Raw genomic sequence first — 9,532 nt, 5'->3', positions numbered from 1 at the left:
GGATTATTCCAATACTTAACTAGGCTGTTTAGATTGATAATCGAGAGAGAGAGAGAGAAAGACTATTTAATTACTGTTGTTTCAACAAGTTACACATTTTTTTACGATTTCATGATAAACAAATGATCCTAAACGCGACTATATGTAATAGTCATAGGTTACTTTGCTTCTGTAGAGAATCCATTCTCAATGAGAAAGTACAAGGAATTGTAGCTTGCTAATCCTGATATCAAGTGTCAAATTAAAGGGGGAACATGATGTTTGACGATAAGAGGGGCAGTAATTTGCTAAGCCTCTGCGTAATTAAAGTCGTCTATTCAAGCATCTCTGTTGCAAATGGTTTAGGAACCGTTTGGGGTGGGACTTTAACTTCAAAGATATGCAACTGCTTAAATTAGAGCCTGTTTGTCAAGTCTTTCTGCGCTGTCTTCCGTTTGTTTAAAAGTCCGAAAGACGAAAAATCAGTCTATTTCCGTTTGGTTCGCGCAGGATCTCGCCGCCGAAAATCCTGCGCCAGGCCCAATTTGGGCTTATTTCGTCGTGGCTTCCGGGTTTTTACGCCCTGCCCTCTTGGAGCTTCACCATACGTGTGCGACCGCTCACACGCACACAACTATGAATAGTAAACCCTCGATGAACCCCCCCAAACCTCTCTAATTCGTATACCTGACACCTCTTAGGTCTCACAGGTTCTCTTCCACTTCCCCCTCTTCCTCCTCGACCTCCTTCCCCTTCATCCTCTTCTCCTTCTTCTTCTTCTTCTTCCTCCTGCTCCGACATCGCTATCCTCTGCTTCGTCTCTCTTCCGTCGTCGCATCCACCACAGCTCCACTAATAATTTTTTTCCCTTTTTTGCAGGAGATTACAAATCCTCTGCTTCATTCTTCCGTTGTCGTCGCCTTTGACGCCGGCTTCTTATCGGGATCACATCCTCCTGACACCCCTTGTACCGTCGATGTCCATGAGGAAGACCCAATTATTCGAGCGATTCCGGACTCGGAGAGTAGTGATTCTATCGGTGAGTCGAAATGGTGGGCCGACTTGGCTGCCAGCGTTCATGTGTTCACTGGATCTATACTGAGGATGGAGCCTGCGGAGATGGAGATGATCAAGGCAAGGGAGGCTTGGCGGGTTGAAAAAGAGAGGCGCCTAATTGAATCGGAAGCCGAGATGACTCAGATGTTGCTGGAGACACAATTGCAGGTCGCCTCGTTTCTCTTGCAAAAGAATCAGAAGCGAAGCGAAAGTGAGTCAAAGATGAAGACGGGTAGAACTCCGATCGCCTCCTTGTCACTGTGTTCGTTATTTTTAAATTAAACGATGACTTGGTCGAATTTCTTTTTTTTTTTTTTTTTTTTTCAATTCTTAACTTTCTGAAACCAGTATAAGTATTTACATTGTGCTTTTTCCCTAACTCCAGATTTTGAGCATGCAGTAACAGTGCCGGTTGTCATGACTGTAACCTTACCATAAGTTCGAATTATCAAAACATGGACAAATAGCCCAGATCAGTAATGTGCAATAACCACGCTGATATTGTCCTCCAACGGATTCATGAATATGTATATTTACTAAACGTGCTTCTTTTGACTGTCAGATTCTCAAAAGGATTTGCCAAATGAGCCATTAATTTAACTACTTTGAAGAAGCTCATCAACTTGAGCTGTTTGGGAATAACAGCTAGAGCTTCTATATGACATGTTATCCCACTCAGCTCTAATTGTCTTTTTGCTAAAATAACATTGATTGTAAATACTCATTTATGGCACCCATGGTAACTGGTCATTTGTAGGAAGTTCGGAAACAGTTTGGGTCGTTCTCTTCTAGAACATAGAGACGCATAAATAACTGTATCAACCATGGCTTTTAAAACCAACCTAGAGACCGAACCATTCAAGGGTCTGGTTACCGGGTCAAACGGTCTGACCATTTGAATTGAACGGTCGGTCTGTTCTGACAAAAAATAAAAAATAATAAAAAATAAAAAATGGTTAAAACCGTTTGAACGGTTAACTGTCCAGGTCAGTGATTTATTGACCAAAATCAACGGTTTTTTAAGAAAATCCTGTTTTAGGGAAAATCGAAACTGATCACCTGACCTGTTCCCGGTTTTTCGATCCAACCATCCAGTCCGGTCTGATTTTGAAAACCATGGTCTCAACATTAAATTTCGTTCCTCAATTTTTTTTTTTTTTTTTTTTTACTTTACCAAGCATTTCTTTTATACTTTCTAAGTAGGCCTTACCTCTCAAAGCCAAAAACCGCAGCTTGAAAGCCCTTCCAAGTGGTAAGAATGATCATTGGCTGGGCCCGCCCAGGCCCAGGCTGAGCTTAATACCTATTATTTGTGTCATATGTAAAATAACAAAAAGTACACATGAACAGAAGAAAAAAAATTTGGGCCCAGGCCCATAAATTTTTTGACTAGGCTAGTTTTATTGACCTTAAACATTCGCTAGCCAATTGACCGAGAAGCCCAGCCTGATCTTAATAAGCCAATCTTAATGCTAAACTTTCTTAATAAATGAGAACGTGCTTATCGAAAAGAAGTGAAGAAATTGGGCCAATTCGAATCCAACCCAGATATATAGGCTCAATCCGACCCAAAGTTATTAGGTTTAGTAAGAGCTAGGGTTGGTGGGTTGTTCAACAACTCAGATTGGGTAAGGGTTGAATTAACTTCAATTTGGTCTGATTTGGTTCAACTTGCACCTCTAAGACAATGGTATCCATTTGTCTAATACTCAACCTGATTGGGTTTCAGTTTATCAGCTCATTGACTAGGGGCGCTCGTAGTTTGGTTAAGCCTATTTTTGAAACTGAACCAGGGTTCCCGGTTTATGAAAAACTGGTAACCGAAATTGAATTGAAGCCGAGCGGTTAACCGATTGATTGGTTCGATTCATCGGTTTTTTGATTTTTAATATTTACAAAATATTATAAAAAATATATAAATATATAATAAAAACTAGAAATATATAAAAAATATTATATTTAAAATAATAAATAATACTTGCAATCACGAGTAGCAACTTGCGATTTTTGCGATTTTGCAAGTGGCATAACTTGTGATTTGTGATTTCTCCCAATGTGTTTAAAAAAATTGTAATTTGCAATTTGTGATTTCATAAAGTCCATGGCCTGTGATTTGGGATTTCACAAAATCTGTTATCTACAATCTACAATTTCACAAAATCCATTACCTATGAACTACAATTTTGCAAATACTAGAGTACCTCTTTGCACACATGTGTGCACGCATTCTTACTTAAAATCTCAAGTTAGATTCAATAATTTTCTAGGGACAAGGCTTAAAAGAGGAGAAAACAAGTTAAAACAAAGGGGGTGTTCGTTTTTTGGATTTTGAGAGGCGAGAAAGTTGGTCAATGGGATTTTGGTTCCCATTGACCAAGAATCCCATGTTCATTTTTCAGATTTATGTGGGGACCAGGGAAAGTTTATTTTCCTATGTATCACTTACACGGGTAAGTGATACCCATCTCCTAGGTGGGTAAATAACTTTCCCACCTAGGAGGAAAGTTGCGAACACTTCAATGGGACAAAAATACCCCTTTTAATAATGGATCTTTATGGATAAAATGGTCATTACCTTATTTACTTAAGAAATAAAAGAACATGGGTAAATGCAATTACTTAGGTAAGTGTTTCTAAATACTTACCTAAGTAATTGCATTCACCCGGATAAGTAATTTACGGAAAAGTGAACGAGACCAAAAAATTTTGTTAAAAACTTTAAAACCAATTTCCAAAATAAAAGTATAGATGTATAATTTATTATGTAATTAATTAATCAAATACCTGATGGATTAAAATCTCTAATGGGATTAAAGTCCAACATATCATATTCAATATGTTCACTTATTGTTTTAGCAATAGTTGGGATTAGGGGGCGGCTACACTTTACATTATCATGGATAATTGGCCCAAACACTTGGGCTATCAAGTATCAACTTTACCTGGTCATCTCCTGTGCAGTTAGTTTTCATGTGTGCCACCAATACTCAATTAAATTTGATCAACAATCAAAGACCTCAAATCCTGAACTAAATCTAAGGTCAACATTTCTTAATCTGACAGCAAGGCAGAAATCTTTTGATGTGCCTGGTGTATTGTATCTTGGAGGTCTATTTTGTGAAAATTTTCTGTATAAGTCACCCTCAAGTAGGAATTGTTGGTTGGTCTATTTTTTCAAAGGTTCATGTGAATGAGATTGTTGCAACTCTTTTTTGTGGAAGCTGACCTAGATGGTACAATGTATAGGATTATAGGTGAATATTCTTACTAAATGGTCACAAAAATATGCTTATTCATGAGGAACTAAACAAATAGTTTAAGTGCTGAATAAGGTTGAATAACATGAAGCAATAGTATCTAAATGTAATAATTTAGTATTGCTACCAACTCATCTCAATCAAATAAGAGCATAAAACTAAAAGGAATACCACTCTCAGAAACAGTTAAAGCATCTATTGAAGACCTTGCAAATAAATTTATCTTATTGCACTTTTATGAATCTCAAAGGGAAATGGAATATTCACCTTAAATAGAGACCTGCATTCAAAGAAAAATACGAAATTCCATCAAACTCTCACTTTCATTATATAAAAAATTAAATTAATTAAAAATCTGAATTAAAACAAACGGACCCAAACTGTTCTCGGAGAACAGGTAAACCATGAATGGAAAGGATATGGCGTACGACTCTAAATGTAGGATTACCAAAACGAGCATGCTATTGAAGAATCGTGGCACATTCAGCAACATTGGACTAAATAATGGGTTGGAATGCATGCAAACTGAACGTATTGGGCAATTGATAGAGGCCATTCCTATGGGGCCCATGAAGAAGCTCCTTCCCCGACATATGATTCTTCAAAACAAAATAATCAGGGTGAAATTCAAAAATGGTGTTATTGTCACGAGTAAAATGAGAAATTGGTAAAAGGTTCTTGGAGATAGATGAAACATGCAAAATATTCTTTAATTGAAAGGTAGAAAGATGGATAGGAAATGGAAGAGGAACCAATGTGTTGAATTCTCAAACCTGAGTCATTATCGATTCGGACTTGATCCTAGCTATTGTATTCAGAATGAGTTTGAAGATTCTAGAAGCCTGGGGTCAATGTGATTTGTGGCCCTAGAATCAAGATACCAATTTACGTCAATAAGGGGAAGCAGGAGAAGCATGAAATGCTTGAGCACTGGTGGGTTTAGATTCACCATTATAGGAGATTTCAAAGTGCCTTTGACAAGTGAGAAGGAAATGTCCTGGTTTAGAACAAAGTTGACAAAATAAATTGGTGTTACGATTACCATTATAGGAGCCACGACCGCAGTCATTAAAACCACCATGACCATGATCACAGGAGCCTTGACCACGACCGGGATTGCTATTGTTGTGAGAGGATGAGTTGGTTTGAAGGAGCATGGGAATCGGTATGAGCAACATTAGTAGAGGGCATTTGAGAGTCAATAGAAGCATGACACTGCCGAAGTAAGATTTCAGGACAGAATAGTAAACCATTAAAGTCATCAACAGAGAGAATGTCAAATTCAATCTGTGTAGTGATGGGTGAAACAAAGAACTCATAGTTCGGACCAAGGCCTACTAATAAAGCAACATATCTGTAGGAGAAACTGGATCAGAAACACTAGCCAATCTATCAACAATGTTTCGGGCTTGTTGAACATACTCATTGTGATCGAAAGAGAGCCTTTCTTCATAGTTTAAATATGAAGTCGCAATTGAAGAATCCATGCTCGAGAAGGAGAGCCATAAGAACATACAAGGACATTCCAAGCAGCAACTGATGTTGAAAAACCAACAACCTGTGGTATCACCGCTTCAGTCAAGGAATAGATAATCCAACTCAAAACAAGTTGGTTATAGCGGTACCAATCATCATAGGTTGGATTGAAGATGGAGCGGGTGGTATCACTTGGATCAGGGATCTCCTTAGGAGGGGCTGTTATAGGCCCGCGAATAGGATCTCATCGCGGGTCGGTCTACGGGAAAAACCTCATGTTTTCTCTTGTTCCTCCTTTTTCTTGAGGAACCTATCTTGGCATCTTAATGGTGATTTGTTCAAGAGATCACCAACTCTCCTTGTTCTTTCTCGACTGAAATTTTCGATGCCTTTATTGAATATTATCAGTTCCTTAAATAGGAGATTACAAAAGATAAGAGTCCTACTTTTAGGAAGACTCCCTACTAACTTATACTACTAAACAGATAAGATAAGAACACTGAATAGATAAGACTCTCTACTAATCCTACTACTAAAAACAAATAAGATAAGAATGCTGAATAAATAAGATAGAACTGTATCTAACTGGAATTAGATAAGATGAGAGCTGAGAACACCCAATTACTGCTATTGCCGGCGGCAATACTTCTTCCCTATAAACACATCCACATCAGGGGCTTGAACAGATTCATCAACTAAACCCATAAAGTTGTAGGTGTTGAATAAGAGGTATGCCAAGAAGTATAGTTATCAGGGGTTAGCTTAATGGGAAGAAAGTGAGTGGCATTAGGGATGGCATTGATGGTGGAGGGGATGCCAAAGGAAGAGGAGGATGTGGTTGATGAGGTAGTAGAGTTCACAGGGGAAGAGGATGCCATCGAAAAAGAAATTTGAGATAGGCCTATCAGGTTCTGATGCCATCTAACAGTAATTGAGAAATTACACTCACTTCAATCACCGAGTGCAAGTGCTTGTATTAATTTATAGCTGAAGTGTTCGAATACAAAAAGAATTGAATCACACAGGGGTTAAGATAAACGTTGTACAAGATATACATTAGTTGGGTTAGATAGACTACTTAGAGTTCGTTTCATTCTGGGTTACATCGGTGGTAAGAGGAGTTTTGTTTATGCAAGGTTTCTTCACCGACGTGAAATGTGTGAGAGAGAGATTGAATATCTACTTAAAATGTGTTCATTAATTAGTTTTTTTTTGGTTTGCTATGTCAATCAATAACATTTGTGGGTTTAGATTTGTGGATTTGTAACCTAATTGGGATTGTCGGGAAGTAGTTTAATTTGGATTATTCCAATACTTAACTAGGCTCTGTTTAGATTGATAATCGAGAAAGAGAGAGAGAGAGTATTTATTTACTGTTGTTTCAACAAGTTACACAGTGATAAACAAATGATCCTAAACGCGACTATATGTAATAGTCATAGGTTACTTTGCTTCTGTAGAGAATCCATTCTCAATGAGAAAGTACAAGGAATTGTAACTTGCTAATCCTGATATCAAGTAGTGCCAAATTAAAGGGTGAACATGAAGTTTGACGATAAGAGGGTTGGGTTAGTAATTTGCTACTCCTTTGTGTAATTAAAGTCGTCTATTCAAGCATATCTGTTGCAAATGGTTTAGGGAACCGTTTGGGGCGGGAGTTTAAGTTCAAATATATGCAACTGCTTAAATTAATTTAACTACTTTGAAGAAGCTCGTCAACTTGATCTGTTTGGGAATAACAGCTAACTTCTTTGAGAGCTTCCTCTATATCACATGTTATCCCACTCCCGTGGTAACTTGTCATTCGTAGGAAGTTCAGAAACAGTTTGGGCCGTTTTCTCTTCCGGAACATAGAGACGCATAAACAACTGTATCAACAATAAATTTCGTTATTCAATTTTTCAATCTTAACACTAAACTTTCTGAAGAAATGAGAACGTGTTTATCGAAAAGAAGTGAAGAAATTGGGCCAACTTGAACCCAACCCACATATAGGCTCAATCCAATCCAAAGTTATTAGGATTGGTAAGAACTAGGGTTGGTGGGTTGTTCAACAACTCAGGTTGGGTAAGGGTTGAATTAACTTCAACTTGGTCTGATTTGGTTCAACCTGCATTACATAATATTCAATCTGATCGTGTTTCAGATTATCAGCTCGTTGACTAGGGGTGCTCACAGTTCGGTTTTGCATATTTTTGAAATCCAATCAGGGTTCCCGGTTTATGAAAAACCGATAATCAAAACTGAATTGAAGTCAATTGGTTAACCGATTATTTGGTTTGATATATCAGTTTTTTATATTTACAATATATTATAAAAAATATAAATATATAATAAAAAACTAGAAATATATATATAAAATATTATATTTTTAAATAATAAATAATACTTGCAATTTTTGCGATTTTTCAAGTACCATAACTTGTGATTTGTGATTTCTCCCAGTGTGTGACTTGCAATTTTAAAAAAATTTGTAATATGCAATTTGTGATTTCACAAAGCCCACGGCCTGTGATTTGTGCTTTCACAAAATCTGTTATCGACAATCTACAATTTCACAAACTCCATTGCCTATGATCTATGATTTCGCAAACTCTAAGCACCTGTTTGCACACATGCGTGCACGTGTTGCAAGGTAGCAAATCTGTAGGTTCCTACTTAAAATCTGAAGTTAAATTCAATAATTTTCTAGTATGGGACAAGGCTTAAAAGAGGAGAAAATAAATTAAAACAAAGAGTTTTATTAGAAACTTTAAAATCAACCAAATCAGTAGCCTACACAATACCCATTTACCAAATGAGGGTGTCATCCTACCCAATAAGATTCTACCTACCGCAATAACAAAAACTTGCAACACTTTGGTGGAAGGCCTCAAAAGATGTTAATACACATAATCTGATGTTCAAGCTTTGCAACTATCAAGAGATGTTAATACAGTTAGTAGTAAATAAACTGCAGAAAAAATTGAAGCAAGATATAAAAAAAAAAAGATAAAGCAAATAAGGCACACACACATACACATAAGACAAACAAGATTTATAGAGGTTCAATATCAGCCCCTGCCTACATCCTTTACCTCTTTCCACCCTTGAGGATTTTTCACTAGCCAGCTAGGCTTTCATTGGTGTCAATAAAGCCTTGACATCTAGCCAAACATCTAAGTGCCTGTAATACTTTTTCTAGTAGGACTTGTGCGTATCTTCAATACGTTGTAGTTGAGTTTTAGGGTGCCAACAAAACTTTAATGGCATTTAAACTTAAACACCTGCTTGCACACAAGATAATACAAGCATAGCACAATACAGGTTATTACACAAGAGACCTTTATGTAGGAAGATATAGCAATATAAAGCTCAAACTACTTAGTTGCAAGAATTTTCTCAAGATGTTCTACCTAATGAAGTGATCTACAATAGATAGGTAAGATTGTACAAACTCAAGAATCTCTTCAACAAAAATGACTTTTGCTAACTTGCTCTTATGTACAAGGATAATACGATTTTTTCCTCTCAATTCCTCTTGCTTTCTTTGAATCAATCTAAACACCTCTATTTGTAGAGGATATAAGAGAAAATGATCATTTTCTAGCCATTAGAGGGATTTTTTCCTTTCTTCAAAATGATTGAAATTTTCACCAACATAATGGAAGGCTTTCCAAAGATGGTAATAAACATTTGAACCTTCAAATGGTCACTTTTTGAAACTAATATCCATTTGAACTTTGTCTGTCTAGGTTAATCTGTTGTGCAGTTTTGGGTAATCG

At 37.0% G+C, this 9,532-nt stretch overlaps 1 long non-coding RNA gene across 1 annotated transcript; it reads left to right on the top strand.

Moving 5' to 3' along the window:
• The first annotated feature begins 695 nt into the window (after nucleotides 1–695).
• Nucleotides 696–1,450, top strand: LOC148876179 (uncharacterized). Its single transcript, XR_016105180.1, has 2 exons — nucleotides 696–1,267; nucleotides 1,421–1,450. It is a non-coding gene; the product is annotated as an uncharacterized LOC148876179 (long non-coding RNA).
• The last annotated feature ends 8,082 nt before the right edge of the window (nucleotides 1,451–9,532 follow it).

Source organism: Nelumbo lutea, chromosome 1 (genome assembly GCF_056320005.1).
Source record: "Nelumbo lutea isolate HS-2025 chromosome 1, American lotus-T2T, whole genome shotgun sequence".
Taxonomy (NCBI): Eukaryota; Viridiplantae; Streptophyta; class Magnoliopsida; order Proteales; family Nelumbonaceae; genus Nelumbo; species Nelumbo lutea.
The sequence above is the reverse complement of the archived record's forward strand: the minus strand, read 5'-3'. Positions and strand labels throughout refer to the sequence as shown.